The sequence below is a fragment of the Haliotis rufescens genome, unplaced genomic scaffold, assembly GCF_023055435.1.
Source record: "Haliotis rufescens isolate VD_foot unplaced genomic scaffold, xgHalRufe1.0.p SCAF_7, whole genome shotgun sequence".
In the NCBI taxonomy this organism is placed as follows: domain Eukaryota; kingdom Metazoa; phylum Mollusca; class Gastropoda; order Lepetellida; family Haliotidae; genus Haliotis; species Haliotis rufescens.
In genome coordinates this window covers 9,629,272-9,649,178 of record NW_025964361.1, presented here as the reverse complement: position 1 = coordinate 9,649,178, position 19,907 = coordinate 9,629,272, and the positions used below count along the sequence as shown (strand labels likewise).

Sequence of the window (19,907 nt, the reverse complement as noted above, 5' to 3'; positions counted from 1 at the left end):
CTCCTACACGGGGAGAGATGTGACAGGTTACTTGTTACAAATAACATCACTAGGAGCAGCTTGTTTCCTACACGGGGAGAGATGTGGCAGGGTACTTGTTACAAATTACATCACTAAGAGCAGCTTGTTTCCTACACGGGGAGAGATGTGGCAGGGTACTTGTTACAAATTACATCACTAGGAGCAGCTTGTCTCCTACACGAGGAGAGATGTGGCAGGGTACTTGTTACAAATTACATCACTAGGAGCAGCTTGTTTCCTACACGAGGAGAGATGTGGCAGGGTACTTGTTACAAATTACATCACTAGGAGCAGCTTGTTTCCTACACGAGGAGAGATGTGGCAGGGTACTTGTTACAAATTACATCACTAGGAGCAGCTTGTTTCCTACACGAGGAGAGATGTGGCAGAGTACTTGTTACAAATTACATAACTAGGAGCAGCTTGTCTCCAACACGAGAGATGTGGCAGAGTACTTGTTACAAATTACATCACTAAGAGCAGCTTGTTTCCTACACGGGGAGAGATGTGGCAGGGTACTTGTTACAAATTACATCAAAATCTGCTGGTGGATCTCAGCACAGGAGGGGGCACAGGTGGCCCAGTCGTCTAAGGCGCCGCGATTCACTGTGCAGAGTTGCGTCCCTTGGACACGCCAGAAACCTATGATTGTGGGTTCGAATCCCGGTTTGCCCCGATTATGTTTCTAGGTTTGTCAGCACCATACCCGTGCTCGTGGGTTTCACCAAAGTGGTAAACGTCTGATACCTGCATCACTTCAGGCTTTCCTCCCACATTAAGCTGACACGCCGCGATATAACTGTAATACTGTTAAAAGCGGGGTTAAACCCTACTCACTCACTCACTCAGCACAGGATAATGATCATTGAGGTTACTTTGTGTCAACTTCAGATAGCCTCCAGAATTAACGTGTGCTCATGGGTTTCACAGAAGTGGTAAACATCTGAGACCTGCATCACTTTGGGCTTTCCTCCCACTTAAGCTGACACGCCATGATATACCGTATTCGACGTAATAAGCGCCCCGCTCTAATAAGCGCCCACGGCGATATTTGCTGGTATATTGGCCAGTAAACAATCCCAATTAGCACCCCTTCCGATTGATCAATGTACACAAGACTTATTTATTCGTGCATATGCACACTCGTGTGGTATATGCACCCTTAATTATGGGCAATTAAATTCTGGAAAAATATATCTGTCGTACATAAACATTTCAGGCTGTCACCATAAACCACGAAATTTATCTTTCAACCCAAATAATATTCTAATAAGAGCCCCCTATTTCTAATTTTGAGAGCGCCCTGGGCGCTTATTACGTCGAATACGGTAACTGGAATATTTTTAAAAGCCATGTTAAACCCAAATCACTCACTCACTCACTCCAAATATAACATGAACACTACTTAGCTGTTAGACTCAGTTGTCAATTCTGTGTGCCAGAATACAACTTATACCATACAACATATTATGCTCGGATGCCCACAAAGAAAAAACAACCCTTTAAATATGATACTAATATAATACAAACAACTAATATTGAAATATAGAATCACAAGACAAATTCCAACTCTCCAGTTCCTACAGTGAGAATTGTATCAATATTATGTCATAATAAGCTCAAGATTGGATGATTTTTTTCACAAATTCCTGTTTTCCTTTCATCTCTTGTTCAATAAAAATATTTAAAAAACGACATTTGTGTGCCCTGACATCTTGATGGTGATTCGGAGGCAGTTGATTCTGAATGTAAAACTATACAGTCACCCCATCCCGCTCAACAGACGCGAAACATTCTAAAAAGTTGAAATTCTTGAAGCACCTCACACCAAACCCCATCCTTCAATCTTCTTCACCTGTGTGTAAGACCCTACAGCAGTCTTTGCGAAAAACGTTTGAGACATACCAGCCTGAACATGGCTCTTAGCATCATTTTCAGTAGATTTTAGTGTTATGTCAGCTATTATTGACTGAGCTTACTAGACCGAACAGACTTTTACTGGACTCGGCCTTTAGACTAGTAGCTAATGTAGCATGAAGTCTTCCCAAAATAATGTGAAACCATTTGAACGTCCTACTCCGCTCCGATTATAATTGTGGCACCCTCAAACAAACTTTCAGGTTCTTGAAAGCTCATACCTTTATACCTCATTCACTGTGTGAAATGCACAGTGACACAATGAATGCACCCAGTTTAAACCTCCTCAACAGTGTGAAACACACAGTAAGACAATGATAAACCCCCAGTTCAAACCTCAACAGTGTGAAACAGCCAGTAAGACAATGAAAAAAACCTTTTTTAACCTCCTCAATAGTGTGAAACACCCAGTAAGACAATGAAAAAACCCCAGTTTAAACCTCCTCAACAGTGTGAAACACCCAGTAACACAATGAAAAAAACCCAGTTTAAACCTCCTCAACAGTGTGAAACACCCATTAAGACAATGAAAAAAACCCAGTTTAAACCTCCTCAACAGTGTGAAACACACAGTAAGACAATGAAACCCCCCCCAGTTTAAACCTCAACAGTGTAAAACACACAGTAAGACAATGTTAACCCCCCAGTGCAAACCTCAACAGTGTGAAACAGCCAGTAAGACAATGAAAAAAAACTTTTTTAACCTCCTCAATAGTGTGAAACACCCAGTAAGACAATGAAAAAACCCCAGTTTAAACCTCCTCAACAGTGTGAAACACCCAGTAAGACAATGAAAAAACCCCAGTTTAAACCTCCTCAACAGTGTGAAACACACAGTAAGACAATGAAAAAAACCCAGTTTAAACCTCCTCAACAGTGTGAAACACCCAGTAAGACAATGAAAAAAACCCAGTTTAAACCTCCTCAACAGTGTGAAACACACAGTAAGACAATGAAACCCCCCCAGTTTAAACCTCAACAGTGTAAAACACCCAGTAAGACAATGAAAAAAACCCAGTTTAAACCTCAACAGTGTGAAACACACAGTAAGACAATGAACCCCCCCCAGTTTAAACCTCAACAGTGTAAAACACCCAGTAAGACAATGAAAAAAACCCAGTTTAAACCTCCTCAACAGTGTGAAACACACAGTAAGACAATGAAACCCCCCCAGTTTAAACCTCAACAGTGTAAAACACCCAGTAAGACAATGAAAAAACCCCAGTTTAAACCTCCTCAACAGTGTGAAACACCCAGTAAGACATTGAAAAACCCCAGTTTAGACCTCAACAGTGTGAAACACACAGAAAGACAATGAAAACCCCCCAGTTTAAACCTCAACAGTGTGAAACACACAGTAAGACAATGAAAACCCCCCAGTTTAAACCTCAACAGTGTGAAACACACAGTAAGACAATGACCCCCCAGTTTAAACCTCCTCAACAGTGTGAAACACACAGTAAGACAATGAAAACCCCCCAGTTTAAACCTCCTCAACAGTGTGAAACACACAGTAAGACAATGAAAACCGCCCAGTTTAAACCTCCTCAACAGTGTGAAACACACAGTAAGACAATGAAAACCCCCCAGTTTAAACCTCAACAGTGTGAAACACACAGTAAGACAATGACCCCCCAGTTTAAACCTCCTCAACAGTGTGAAACACACAGTAAGACAATGAAAACCCCCCAGTTTAAACCTCCTCAACAGTGTGAAACACACAGTAAGACAATGAAAACCGCCCAGTTTTAACCTCCTCAACAGTGTGAAACACACAGTAAGACGATGAAAAACCCCTTTTTTAACCTCCTCAATAGTGTGAAACCCTCCTGAAGATCCCCAAACCCCCAGCGGGAAGGCCATGACAGTGCACCTATACTTATTTTTGTGGCAACTTGCAACAATTTAAGAAAGCAAACTATAGAAGGTTATGGTAGCTGCCTGTATACAGCTTGGGCCTCCCAACGGTGCTCGGATCAGGTCTGTATTGCCAAGGAAACCCTAGATAAGTCAGTCCCTGCTCGCCAAGTGCACTTTCTGTGGATGTGCTATAAAACCTGCGTTTCTCATACATTCACCGGCATTAACATGCCGCAGGCAATGCAGTCATATATTCTGTTTCAAGGCTTATGTTTGTTTTGATTTTTTACATTCAAGTTGGCATTACTTTTTAAGTTGCATGTATGGCTGGAATTTGAAGTGGGTTAACACGTGATTCTGACAAAATTGTTTTGTCCGACTTTTGAAGCAGAGTCGGGTTGAAGAGGTGAGAGGATGTCTCAGGGATAACAAAACTTTATCATATTTCATCTGAGTGTGGTTCGTCTGCCTTCGAGAACCTAGTGAATAAATTCAAAATCCAACTCAAGTCTAGAATGATTAAGCAAGTCTAGATTTTCTAGCATTGTTCTGGGCTCCATTTGGATTTTATTTTTTAGATACATATTTATGTATCTGATAACTGTATTTCTGGGAATACATGTTAGTCTGAGTGTGGGGATTATTAGTGAATGTGTCCAGTAGCATGGTCAGTGTGTAAATACATTTGCACAGTTGTAAACATTTCATGATTCTTGAAGCTCCTGTAATCATTCAGGGTCAAGAATGGTATCCAGTATCTACTTCTTGTAATGGGAACCATACAAAATGAGGTAGGGGACTGCAGATAGTACTAAGATTTGTTGGTTGATACAACCATAACGGGGATTAGTAGGGAATGTGTCCAGTAGCATGGTCAGTGTGTAAATACATTTGCACAGTTGTAAACATTTCATGATTCTTGAAGCTCCTGTAATCATTCAGGGTCAAGAATGGTATCCAGTATCTACTTCTTATAATGGGAACCTTACAAAATAAGGTAGGGGACTGCAGATAGTACTAAGATTTGTTGGTTGATACAACCATAACGGGGATTAGTAAGGAATGTGTCCAGTAGCATGGTCAGTGTGTAAATACATTTGCACAGTTGTAAACATTTCATGATTCTTGAAGCTCCTGTAATCATTCAGGGTCAAGAATGGTATCCAGTATCTACTTCTTGTAATGGGAACCATACAAAATGAGGTAGGGGACTGCAGATAGTACTAAGATTTGTTGGTTGATACAACCATAACCATAAGATCACCTATCCAAGATTTTTCTATTTGTTCTATTTGATGCAGGACCCAAATCCCCAAATGTAGCACTTACCATGGTGTATTGTAAGAAAAGGAAACTCCAACATGGTTATTGTCTAATAATAGATTTATCTGAATTATTCTGAGGAGAATCTGTTTCTACATACCACCCATGTAGAACCAGGGACATATGAAAACTGGTTCCTTTGGAACATGACCTAATCAATTAGCTTTCTGTAGGATTAAGCAATATTCCTGTACAGAGCTTTGTTTGTCATAGGAACACACAAAACTATGACATCATGACATCAGTCAATGAGGGCATGTGTCATTAACAGTAAGATTTATGTCTGACCTCTAAAAACCTGCATAGGCCAGAAGATGTTATGTATTATCATGCCCAGGTGGTGTTTATTGGTTGGTTGGTTGGTTCATTGTTAACGCCGCACTCAGCAATATTCCAGCTATATGACTACAGTCTGTAAATAATCAAGTCTGGACCAGACAATCCTGTGATTGACATCATGAGCATCGAGCCACGCAATTGGGATATGATGACATGCATCAACCAAGTCAGCCAGCCTGACCAACCAATCTTGTTAGTGGCCTTTTACGGCAAGCATGGGTCGCTGAAGACCTACTCTACCCAGGATCTTCACGGGGTAGGTGGTGTTTAGGTCTGACCAATTCATTCACTGGCTTGAGAGGCTCTGCCATGCTGTTCAACCAGAAATGATTTTCCCTTTTCGTCTTAGCACTAGCCATTTAAGTCTTTATTTCCTTAACCATGAAAGCAGCTTCCAACCTCCTGTAATACTCACCTCTTTAAAAAGTAACAGTTGCTGCTCCAGGCTTGTACTGTCTTTGGAAAAGAAATAATAATGGTAGCAGAGAGCAGAACACAAGCTAGGTTGTGTCCAAGAGCTATAGTTCCTGGTTCTTAGATAATCAATAACTACATGCTGCCCTGATCTTGGACCCTGCTCAGGGCAGTAGGGTAGCCTTATTGTCATGGTAATTGCTTGTCATGCCAAAGGCCTGGGTTTGATTTCTGACAATGGTACAGTGTGTCCATTCTGGTCGTCCTCATGTTACTGCAGTAATGCTGAACATGATTAAAGCAGCGTAAGATGGTATAGACTCACTCATTCAAAGTTTGAAATGCTAAATACTCCATATTGATCAAAATACATGATCTCTATGTTCTGAAAGTTGTTTTGTGAGTGTTTTATGTTTTGTTTGTTTGTTGTTTTAAGCCGCACTCAGCAATATTCCAGCTATATGATGGGGGTCTGTAAATAATCGAGTCTGGACCAGACAATCCAGTGACTGACATCATGAGCATTGATCCTTGGTTTTGTGAATGTAGTATACTGTCATATGCAGTGTAAACAGTTGCATTTAGAATTGTTTTCAAGTATAACAGTATCATACAGTGCACTGAGCTAATGTCGGCTGGGTGAAATATTAAACTGAGGTTTTTCTTTTGGACCTAATGGTTTACTCCTTTGAGAACAAAATACTCATGGTTGATTAAATCATCAACTGAACATGGATAAGTGTTATGTTTTCATAGTTTTCTTTCAATGATATAATAGATGTTTAAAACTTGCACTAAACAATGGATTGGGGAATATTGTTGACACATATTTTGGTTTCAATTTAGTTTGATTAACAAAGACATGTTGCTTATCAAGTTGGTGCTGGGGTAGGATGGAGTGCACAGGTGGCACTTTTGATCATGGGTTCGATCCTGGTTTGCCCTGATTGTTTCTAGGTTGATCGCGGCGGTGGGGTAGCCTAGTGGTTAAAGCGTTTGCTGAAGGCCCGGGTTCGATTACCCACATGGGTCCAATGTGTGAAGCCCATTTTCTGGTGTCCCCTGGCGTGATATTGCTGGAATAATGCTAAAAGTGGTGTAAAACCTTACTCACTCACTCATTCACTCCAGGTTTATCAGCACCATACAAATGCTCATTGGTGTGACCAAAGTATTTAAATGTCCGAGGCCTGCATCACTTCAGGCTTTGCTTCAACATCAATCTGCCATGCCATGATACGAGTGAAATAATGTTCAAAGCAGTGTTAAACCCAACTCACTCACTCAAGAGAAACTCAAACATTTCTCCTGTAAGTTTACTGAAGTTGTGGAGCAAGTAAACATGATTGGTCAGACATTGTGGCAGCACTCCTGCAGAACACTGGAACAGACTATAGCCCAGATATGTAGATGTTCCCGATGGAGGAGCCATCATGGTAGAGGAATGGCACAGCATACAGCTATCTGTCTGTGGGCAGGCGCTGCCTCCACAGCTGCCAGCTGGTCAAACCTATAACCGCAGCTGTTCCACTGACCCACTTAGCAAATCTTTAAACTCCTTTTTCAACATTACCTCTGTTTGCCTGTCTTTAGATGGCAAGCTGGTGGTGGACTGAAGGTATGGCCCAGCAAACACTGGGATGTTAAGCTTTGACTGGCACTTAACACAATTACAAATGACACCTTTAGTTAAATCTGGAGGATAACTTCCTAATAGGTTCCTTTCATTATTCTCAGAATATGTATGTAAGGATCAGCAAAATGTGTTTTGTGATTTTTTTTGTTTTAAAGCAAATAAACATATGTCCTCTTTGTAATTGGAGTACCTTTGTCCAAGTATGTGTAATTTAACCGACAGTCACTTCTCATCAATTGAGGATATGTCTGAAAAGATTATTGCTTTTGTGGCAAACAAACCTCCTTTGGCAAATTGTGTGTGGATTTGTACATTTGTGGAATGGAGTGAGTGAGAGTGACGTTTTACGCCGCTTTTAGCAATACTCCAGCAATATCACGGTGGGGGACACCAGAGATGGGCTTCACACATTGTACTCATGTCGGGAAGCGAACCCGGGTCTTCGGCGTGACGAGCAAATGCTATAACCATGAGGCTACTCGACCGTCCCTTGTGGAATGGAAGAGTGTGGATGTGTACCTTGGTGGAATGGAAGAGAGGGGTTGTATAATTGTGCATTTAGAGGCTACTCGACCACCCCTTGTGGAATGGAAGAGTGTGGATGTGTACCTTGGTGGAATGGAAGAGAGGGGTTGTATAATTGTGCATTTAGAGGCTACTCGACCGCCCCTTGTGGAATGGAAGAGTGTGGATGTGTACCTTGGTGGAATGGAAGAGAGGGGTTGTATAATTGTGCATTTAGTGCCCCTTTCAACAAGCATACGTTCCTGGGGAACTCTTGTTAGCCAGAATCCCCACATTTGTATTCTAAAGAATAATTTTGATAGAGAAAATATTTCATTTCAACTTACATCCTGAACCATGTAGGTGTCAGTTTTTTTTCAATCAAACACTTTTAATCCCCCGGGATATAATGCAGGGGGATATTGTCAACACCTCGTCCGTCCGTAATCGTTTTGTTTCAGGTGCATAACTCTTTAAATTCGTTCAATATTTTTCAACAAAAATTATCAGATATATCAAACAGGTCCTGTAGTGGTGCCCTTTGCTATATACGGATTTTTGGCATTTTTATTTTCTCGAATTTCATGGAAAAAATCTGTACTAAGTCTCATAAGGGAGTGGATTTTGTTTCCTTAGCACAACTCATAAACCATTCAATGAGTTTTCAACAATACTTGGCAGATATATCAAACAGATCCTAAAGTGGTGCCTTTTGCTATTTGGGGATTTTTGGTTGTTTTGTTTTCGCCATTTCCATGGAAACAATGTGGACTACGCCTCAAAAGGGTGGGGCTAGGTGCTGTTTCAGGAGCACAACTTGAAAGCTGTGAAAGACTTTTCATCCAAACCTAGCATATGTATTAATCAAGAGCTGAAGTGGTGCCTTTCGCTATTTAGGATTTTAAAAAATATAAATTTTTCCTGTTTCCATGGCAACAAATTTAACTTTGACTCTGTTCATAGTGGTGTTATTTCTGTGTCTTATCCTGTGACCAAAGAAGAGTATTGTGACAGAGTTTTGTTCCTGCTGTATCAGTGTGCACCATATGTACAGTAAATGTATTCCTCTATCACCGTATTAGCGCATGCCAACACAGGCGTTGATACATGACATTACTGGACCAGAGACATATGGTTCAGTTTGTTGTTAACTATATCACACAAATTTGGGACCCGCGAAGACCTGGGGAAGAAGAGGTCTTCAGCAACCCATGCTTGCCATAAAAGGCGACTATGCTTGTTGTAAGAGGTGACTAACATGTTCGGATGGTCAGGCTGGCTGACTTGGTTGATGCATGTAATCGTATCCCAATTGGGTAGATTGATGCTCATGATGTGAATCACTGGATTGGCTGGACCAGACTCAATTATTTATAGACTGCTGTCATATAGCAGGAATATTGCTGAGTGCGACGTTAAACAAGAAAAAACAAAAAACAACCTTCACTCTGGGCTTGGTACTGAAGTCGCATGACAATGGACAAAGTTTTTATATGATTGACATTCTCTAATCCGGATTAACTTTTCACCCATCTCACTTGCATGTCCAGTAAGCTGTTCTCATCAGTGAACAATGTGAGTACAACATAGACTGATGCCTTCTCTGGAATCAGATTTCTGTCTTATCCAGACTGCTGTCTGAAATCCCGTCCACATGCAGGTCTGGTTTAGACAGACTCCACTGTAGTCCAGAGCTCCAGATAAGCTGCGTATCTGTGTAAAATTCGCATCAGCAATGCAGAAATATGCAGTGAATTAAAATCCAAGCGTATCAAATAAGCAACGAACATTACAGATACGCTAAAAAAATAAAACTTGTGCTTTTCATCAAAATATTGTGAAGTAACCCTGCGTATTCGATTAGCAAATCAGCAACTTATTTTGAAATTATAAACGGGCATCCGTCAACCTTGCCAAACTCCCAATATGACAGTTACACCATGATCATTTGCCATCACACCTTCTTGTGGAAGTATCGTGGTATTTTTGAGTCATAAAAAGTACTGGAACCCACACGACACCAGTTTGCAGGGACTAGATGAAAAGTGTTTTTAAGTATTTAACTTAAATACCCACATGTGTAAAAACAAGTGGGTAACAGAAATTTGAATACCCAGATAGAATTACTGATACCCAATGATTTTAAAATGCATGGGTAAAATACCCACAACACCAAAAGCTTATCTGGAGCTCTGGTAGTCCTCCAGTTAATACTTAGGGAGAGAAGTAGGTTACATTTTTTGTGTTACTAAGTACATGTCGAACACCAAGTTACTTAAATTATATGGGTTGAGTGAGTGAGTTTTATATTTCATGCCGCTTTTAGCAATATTCCAGCAATATCTCGGCTTGGGACACCAGAAATGGGCTTCACACATTGTACCCATGTCGGGAATTGAACCCGGGTCTTCAGCGTGACAAGCGAACGCATTAACCACTAGGCTACCCAACCGCCCCTATATGGATTGAGAGATGTTTGGCACTTTAAAACTCCCCCAAAACACCATTTTATACCATAGTGTTCATAACATCAGTCAACAAATACATTAAATGAATGCTAGCCCACCATACAAAATGGCAAACATATACCACTCAAAAGAAGAAAAAGAACATCTATTCATCAGGTGACTATAGTTAATCTGTCATGAAAAGACACATTACTACAGTCATATGAAATAAACGGATGTTCTTTAACTTCTTTTGAGTGGTATATTTCAGGTTCTTGGTCCAAACATTGGAGACTACTCTGAAATGTGAAACAAGTATGTGTATTCAGTGCTCCCATTTACCGATAATTACCAGTTTTTTACCAGTAAAATTAGTCTTGGACCGGCCATTCTTGTGACTGCCTGTCCCTGTAGACCAACATATAAAGTACCTTATAAAGGTTTGTTGTTGAACCAAACATTGGCGATATTCATATAAGTATATTTTTCGAACGAAGTCAAGTTGTCTTTTACCATCAGGGTTTCCCCTTGTCTATTTTTAGTGCAAGGAAATAACATTTTGATTTGCTTTGAGGTTAAATACATATTTGTAAGGACTTAGGATCGAAATATTAATAAATGGAGAGAAAATTGTGACTGTACTTTGTTTGAATAACGTGTAGATCTCACTAAGTTACTTCAGAGATGACGTCATTGCATTGAACATGATGTCGAAAGAAAGAAATCCAGGTAATTTTCAGATGTTTTTTTATTTGTTGAAAGTTGGGACTGACAAAAATAAGAGAGGACTGGTAATTTGCCAGTTGCCAGTCCAGCAGGACGGTGAGTTTCCAAAGCCAGAGGGAACACTGGTATTTGATAATGCATTTCTGGTGACTATTTCTACTGTCTAGTATCATGGTTTATGCATTAGGAAAATAGTTTACGCATTGGGAAATTAGGAAAATGGTTTATGCATTGGGAAAATGGTTTATGCATTGGGAAAATTGTTTGTGCATTGGGAAAATGGTTTGTGCATTGGGAAATTGGTTTATGCATTGGGAAAATGGTTTATGCATTGGGAAATTGGGAAAATGGTTTATGCATTGGGAAATTGGGAAAATGGTTTATGCATTGGGAAATTGGGAAAATGGTTGATGCAATGGGGAATTGGTTTGTGTATTGGTTAACATAAGGGATTATGGTAAGGGATTAGACATGTTAAGAGTTGGGTGTAAGGTCTATACCTTGACGGCTTTGGTGCTTTGGATTAGTGCTAAGCTTTCTTGACATGTTAGTGGAGGGGGGTTAATAACTGATCTTGGCAGTAATGAATATCAAAGAGGTCCGATTTATGTAACAATTTTAGTGTTTGGAATGTGTGGTGATATATTCATAATGGAATGGAAGTAGCACCATGACAGTTGTACAAATGTATTTATGTTGACTACCAAAGCAGGGACCCATAAAGATTCGGGGTAGAATAGGTCTTCAGCAACCCATGCTTGCCTTAAAAGGCGACTATGCTTGTTGTAAAAGGCGACTAACAGGATTGGGGGGTCAGGCTCGCTGACCTGGTTGATGCATGTCATCGTATCCCAATTGTGTGGATCGATGCTCATGATGTGAATCACAGGATTGTCTGGTCCAGACTCGATTATTTACAGACCGCCGTCATATAGGTGGAATATTGCGACAACAATCAAACAAACAAAACCAAAAACCAAAGCAGGTGTGAATAGTGAATGTGTTGATACTACATGGAGTTACAATTACTGTTGAGTTGATATTGTAGCATTAGATGAGAGATGTTTGTTGTTTAATGCTGTACTCATATATATTCCAGATATTTGACGGCAGCCTGTAAATAATCAATTCTGGACCAGACAAACAAGTGATTGATATTATGAACAATGATCCAAGCTGCTGCAGCGTTAGAAATTGGCACTAGTCCTATAGTCCTTGCCAAACTGCCCAATGGTTAGGGTATCATGAGGACCAGTAGAAATTTGCCATTTTAAGTTTTTTTTCTACATGTTGTCATTGTAAAGGATTAGTGGACTAAAAAATGTTAGTTTCTAGCACTGTGCTGTAAATGTTTGAAGGGCTGATGTTATTACTGGAAAGAGGTTAGACCTATACACGATATATGTTTCATTAAGATTCGCAAAATCTGAAGTGTAGGTGACATATTCCCTGAATCATGATCTGCTACAATTGTCTGAAGAACAAAATAGATGTGAGGAACGTGTTAATGAAATTCAAAGATTTCATTCTGATGTAGCTGATCAAAATACAAGTAATCACGACAGCTTACAACATTTGGACTTCTTAAGTCTCAGATTTTCATCAGGCAGCTAATTCTACACAGATGAGAAGTCCTTGTTTGATAGTCTCTTGGTCACTCCATAGCCATAGTAATCCATTTCACCATAAACGGATTCTACTGATCTGCTTTTATGTCTCTGCACGACTCAAACAGTCATGTAAGGGCATATTCTAATGATAGTCGAAGTCAAACCATCGCTTATATATAGCACTGGAGCCAGATCAAATGACAATTGAACAAGTCAATTAATTCCCATTTTTATGACAACTCGGTTATTACTTGCGGCAATGTGAGTAGCGCAGAAATGTTCTTTTACTCTGATACCTCAGGCTGCACACTGTAACCTGATGTCATAGACCTTTGTAATGTCAACAAAATGAAACAGCGCCATAGTTTTGAAACTGAGGTAATCATGTAAGTTTTTATTATTTTGCTCAAGGCATGTCATGTTGAGTTAGAGATGGCCGCTGCTATATAAGTGCATTCATCTTGAACGTCACGTTTAACCACACCTCCCTCCCCTTAAAGATGACAGTTTATCCATATATGGTTTACATAGAGTTTATTGACTTCAATGCTGCGTCCTTAGTGACTAGGTATCTTTCATACAATTTACAGCAATATCATGTCAATGTGGAGCCTGAATCCGTATAACCATAAACATATTGATCTATATGGGGGATTCCAATCAGCTTGATTTGCATAATCCATCGAGGATGAAGCTGGCACCGTCAGTATCTGTCCAGCATGGAACGCTCATCAAGCCTCTAACCAGACAACAGAAACCAAGGCATTAATACGAGCCAGGTTCATCTTGCCACTCCAGATCGACTTGTGGTTCATTTGCTCTGACCTTGATATGATCCACAACTGGTGGAGGGCACCTGTTCTCCTCTAGAACACACGGGGCTATACACATTAATACTGACAAGGGGCTGGGCTATTGATGTAACTGTTACTTCTATTAGATAATTGTTTTTTTTAAGGTTGGCTCAAGATTTGTTGGCAAAACTGCTGAATTGGCTATGATTGAATTGGCTATGAATGTAAATCATTCATTTAGGAAGTGGAGGGGAAATAGGCCGACATGCATGTTTCTTGTTAAGAAGATTCTCTGAGGAATACTTTTGACAGGTCTATGGAGGTTTCTTGCGAGCTGCTGACTGTTGCAGATACTGCTCTTAAGATGCTTTTATTATTTCATAATTATGTATGAACACTTTTTCAGAACAAATTACTTTAGGTTAAAAATAACTTATCTATGTACTTTGTAACACATGGTTACACAAGGTTCGCACAGACTGAAAAACCCTTGAAGTGTGGCTTGAAAAGAATTTAAGTTCTTAAGAACTCTCGACAAAAAGTTAAGGATTGTAAAAACTTTGTTTTTTGTAAGAGAATTTTTATCTCTGTCAAGGTACAGCTCAATCAATGTGCGCTCAACAATCATTCCCAGCTCCCTGGGGAGTATACAACCCAAGCTGCCTGTTAGGTGCTAGAAGGTTAACAACCACATTGCCATCTCATCCTACCGGGTATCCATTCACTGCTGGGTGAACAGAGGCACTTTTCAAACAAACACAACATAAAACATCATCAATATGGACAGCACTGTTCCCAATGAAATAGACTGGATTAATAATTTTCAAGAATAACCAATCATGTGTAGAGAGTACCATTACTGTAGGTATATGTCCCGATAGATGTTCCAAACAGGATGACCCGGAAGGTGAGGTCATGGACACGGACATGTTGCAAACTAGCGCCCTCTTCTGGGGAAATCACTCATAACACAACAAATGTTTCTGTGATGACTTTAAAATGGCCTTGAATTTTGTTTGGTCTGCATGGATGCTGTTGCTTCTGTTGGATGTTTGATGCTAGTGCTGGTTATACACAAGATCAGGCTTCTTCCACTAATGTCAGGTCTGTAAGACAGGACCTGATTGATTTTTGTAATAGTGTGCAGAGTGTCAGGAAATTAGGGCTGTGATTGTGCATTGTGAAGGTTTTAACACCATGTTTTGCCCAGATGCTGAGTTGACGTGAACCTGACATCATATTGCTTTGGAAGAGTACAAGTTGGATTAACGATTTCGAGGCCAGATTGAAAGAAGATTTGTGGAAATCCAGCCAATATCAATCATTTATCTGGACAAACTTCTTGCACATTTATTGAAGTGTTTGTTTTTGTTTATTTGTTGTTTAACACAACACTCAGCAATAATCCAGCTGTATGACGGCTGTCTGTAAATAATCGAGTCTGGACCTGACAATCCAGTGATTGATATCATGAGCATCAATTCCTTCAATTGGGATATGATGACATGCATGAACATAGTCAGGGAGCCTGACCACCCAATCCCGTTAGTCGCCTCTTACGACAAGCATAGTCACCTCTTATTACAAGTATAGGTTGCAGAAGACCTAGTCTACCCCTGTTCTTCAAGGGGCTTTATTGAAGTGTTTATGCCATGTTTGTGTGCCTCTACATTCGTATTCTCTGAAATAGAAATCTGAGTCCCTTTGTTTCTTTGTGATGTGAGTATATTAGTAAAATATGCAGTTGTTTTAGATAGTTAATGTACATTCGTTTTCCATCAACCATAATAGTTTCTCTTAGGTCTTCAGCAACCCATGCTTGCCGTAAAAGGCGACTATGCTTATCATAAGAGATAACTAATGGCTTGGTTGATGCATATCATCATATCCCAATTGCGTAAGTCAATTTTTTACAGACCGCCGTCATATAGGTGGAATATTGCTGAGTGAGGTGTTAAACAACAAACTGAGTAAATAGACCTGTAAGCATTATGAAAAATAGGCCATTGTAGGTGGTTCAAGTAATAATTTTGTAAGACTGACAATGATAACATATGATACATATTCACATTCTTTTTCCATAAACCGATATAGTTTTATTGCTGCATCTTAAATCTAATTGACTATATAATCGAAAGGGTGCACGGGAATCACACATACATGAATACAGTGTTAGCGATGGGCGTCTCAACGTGCGTGATTCCTTTGCACCCTGTTGAAATGATTGGTTCAACTGTGTCATATGGCCCTGTAACGCAGGGGTAGCATTATGCAGATGGCTGTTTGAAAGAATGCTCGTTCCACCCGTGACGAAACAGGTCTGGTTGTTGATGAAATATAGTGATAGCTAAATAGACAGATTTTTTATTCATGCACCGATTGTCTTTAAATGTAATATCCAGTTATGTATGACTGTTTAATAATCTCATACCAACTTTGACTGGAGTAGGTCCGATAGTTTTTCAGATATTGTAGTAAATGTTGGTACCTTAAATTACCTTCCAGACTGTTGGCATTATGAAAAATATGCCATTGTTTAAGGTGGGGAACAGGGTTAACGTGGTGATTGTGCATCTGTAATTACCAAGGCTGACAATGATACCTCACATGCCCAGTAATTACACTGCTCTTAGTCAACAAAAAGATGTGGAAAATGATAAGGACAGAACAGGAAGATGATAGGATGCTATTTTTGATCTTGCAGCTTGAGTGCTGTAATGTGCACCATCTTTTCTCCCTGCATCCATTAGCAGCTCCAACAACGACACCGATGTCGACTACTCCCTCTCTCTTCATTCATGGCCAGCATCTACACATGTGATGGAGGCTATATATAGTGTGTATTGCTGCGGTAATGACACACGCCTTCTTTAATCGTGTAGGACTGAACCGTTCCAGGTGCACATGGTCCTCTTCAGACCCATTTGAAAAATGTCAGATAACGATGGTTAACGAAAACATTTCGTAACAACTTGTTTTTAGTTGCTTTGATGCTGGCGATTCAATCAGGGCTGTAGTTTAGCTACTAGGAGTTTGTTGATGTCCAGAAGAACATTTAAATGATCAAAACTCACATCAACGACACTTCTATGACGTTTTATTGCATTGTTGGAAGGAGAAGCGAATCGGATTCTATAAACATTTCTATTTTCGTACTCAAGGTATTTCTCACTCCGAAGGGCTGCAAAATTGCTGATTCAGCTTTAAGAAATATTCACTCACTTACTCTGAGTGATATGTTTTCGGAATAGAATATAGAATAATGTTTGAAGGTCATTCAAACAAAGATTAATCTATCAGAATGTCACACTTTGCCATTTTGCCTGGCATCTTAAAACTGTCAGATTTTTTAGCAAATTGATCGATGTTGTTCATGTTAACTGTCAGGACAATGTTTTTGTAAATAATGTATTTGAAAACTGCATTTGCCCATCATATATAGGTCGAAACAATTTGAATGATTAGAAAAAGAGAAAGAGAAATGAATTAACAGAATAGTTTTAAAAATGTATCGAGAACTTTTGATAAACAATCATTGGCCAAAAAGATTATAATAACCTGTATTTATAAGTGGATGACTAATCATCTCCTTGATTGTTGGGGCTTGGTTAACTCTTCTCTGGTGACAATGAGTTACGTAGGATCATCACGACAATGCTCCAGCACACACATCACTGATAGCAATGGCCAAAATCCATGAGTGTGGCTTTGAACTTCTCCAACATCCACCTTATTCCCCTGATTTGGCTCCGTCGGACTATAATCTGTTCCCACAGTTGAAAAGGCATGTGTTGACCTTAAAGGGGACTATGTCGAAAAATAAAAAGCTTTGGTATCAAACTGACTTTGTTTTTTTTGTTAGGCTTGGAACTTATCAATCGCCCCTCGTATGTCAATAGCAGGGTGTATGAGATTTAAAGAGCTGAATGGGCATGTACACCACTGGACTGAAGTTTGAGTTGAGTCCTTTGGGGATGCTAGAAATCTACGATCATTGGTTTGAATCCCAGACTCTCCCTGATAAAATATGTTTCTTGGTCTGTCATTGCCATACCTGTGCTTGTGGTTTTCACCAAAGTGGTGAGTGTCTAGGACCTGCATCGTCTTGGACTTTCCTCCCACATTAAGCTGACATGCTGATATTGATAAGGACTGGTGGAAGTGGTTCTCACTCACTCACTCACGCAGCACGCTCGCTCACTCACTCACTCACTCACTCACTCACTCACTCACTCTATCACTCTCCCACCCATACGCCCTCCCGCCCACTCACTCACTCTCACTTACTGGCATTCACTCACTCACTCACTCACTCACTCACTCACTCACTCACTCACTCACTCACCCACCCACCCATACACCCGCCCGCTCACTAACTCACTTGCTTACTCACTCACTCTCCCACCCATACGCCCTCCCGCCCACTCACTCGCTCGCTCACCAGTACCCCATGCTTGTCACAAAAATGAGGTTCCAAATGATTGTCAAGATGCTTTGATTGGATGGATGTATTGTATCTTTCAGCACTTGTTTAATATACAGCATATCGATATATATAGCTGCAATACTGCTGACAGTGGCGGAGAACATTCTCTCACACCCAACACCCAGTAGAAATATATCATTTACATATGGAATTGCTCATGTAAAGATTATCTGTAGTCCATGCAAAGCAAAATCTTTACCCAGTGCAAAAGGGTTGCTCTCGACCTTTACGCAGAGCCTTAAACTGATGAACAATCGAGAGTTTAGAGAATTATTATCGTCTAATAAGAGGATGGACAAGATAAGAAAGGAATCGAAGACTGTCCCGGACATACATCAGCTTCCATGATAGGAAAATCAATAAGCTTGAACAATGAAGTATTGCTTGAAACAGCCCTCTGGGGGAACACCATAGATCTACTGCAAACCTGTGATTCTCATTTGGAGTAGATTTCTTTGGCAGCTATGGATATTTCAAATTCTAGTAAATACTCAACGTCATGTTTTTAGAATGAACAACATGGGCAATAAACTGGAAACAGATTTAACGAACATCCCACATCCACTTATCCCTTAAAGGGGAAGTGTACACGCAAAAATCACTTTCTTTCTTTTTCTAAACAAAACGCAATTTTAGAATTAATTAGTATCTGTGTTTGAAAATATACACTCATTTTTTTCACAGTGAACGTAGGAAGCTCACAATAGTGTGAAAATGATATGCCGTTATGAGGCCTTCGTTTTTCGAGCTAAACAGGCCTGAGTTATCCCCCTTAGATTATGACGTAATTGGTGCCAATTCAACTGGGTCCCTGTCTATTCTCAACGCAAAAGATATCAAGTACCATTTTGCGGTAAAACAACATGGCCTACGACACACTCCGGCGCAGTGGTGACTCAGCATAACACTATGCTGGCTGGCATCTGAGACGCTAGAATCACACATCTGGACCTACACCACGTGAAGCGGCTCTAACAAAGCAGGATGACGTCATAATGTTTATCAATTGGCACCAATGACGTCATATTGCAAGGGGCATAAGCCATGGTGTTTTTGTTGTGGAAATAGAACACTTGGTAAATGTGAAAAATATAAATCGTTTTAATGCGACAAATATGTTAATTAATTGTGATATTTTTATATTTTTGTCTATGACACTTCTATGTTAACACTTTTAATGTGGAAAAAGTACAAGAAAAATAGGTTCATTTCCGTGTGAACTTGCCCTTTAAATTGTTTGTTTTATATCATCTTGTCACCACTTGCCATTAGACACTGGAAGATAGAGTAAACCTCCGTTTAATGAATATTTATTCGATTGTGTGATAGTCATGACTTTGAAGATGACTTCCACTATATTTTAAGATATAAATAATTTAATAAACAAATGGGAATGTACATTCCAAACCACAATTCAAAAAGACAAAATATTGAGTTACACTGTTAACCTGACTGATCGCTGTGTTACACATATAACAACATTCGCTCACTCCAGGCTTCATCAAGTACTGTATTTATTGTAATAAGTGTTCCTGGTGCCTGGAAAGTTTACAGATGGCTGCTTATTAAAACTATACACAAGAAGGTTGAAGAAACTGGAGCTTTTTCAATAGCAGTTAGTTAGCAGTTGTATATATGCATTCTACACTGCTGTTTTCTGTAAAAATTATGTAATATGCACAAGAAAATGTCGACTGTCATGTTAATTTTCAGAGTTCGTACAGGGTGGTCAGGGGGCGCTTATTGGAGTGGGGTTCTTCATACAGCGAAAATGACCTGTATACTTGTATGTTTGTGTTTTACAGTGATATCACTGTGCAGAGTTGGGTC

The 19,907-nt window shown here is 39.8% G+C and overlaps 1 protein-coding gene across 2 annotated transcripts in view; it reads left to right on the top strand.

Moving 5' to 3' along the window:
- LOC124128339 (rho guanine nucleotide exchange factor 17-like) overlaps nt 1-19,907 on the top strand; it is a 122,755-nt gene that overhangs the window by 66,951 nt on the left and 35,897 nt on the right. The window lies entirely within an intron of this gene.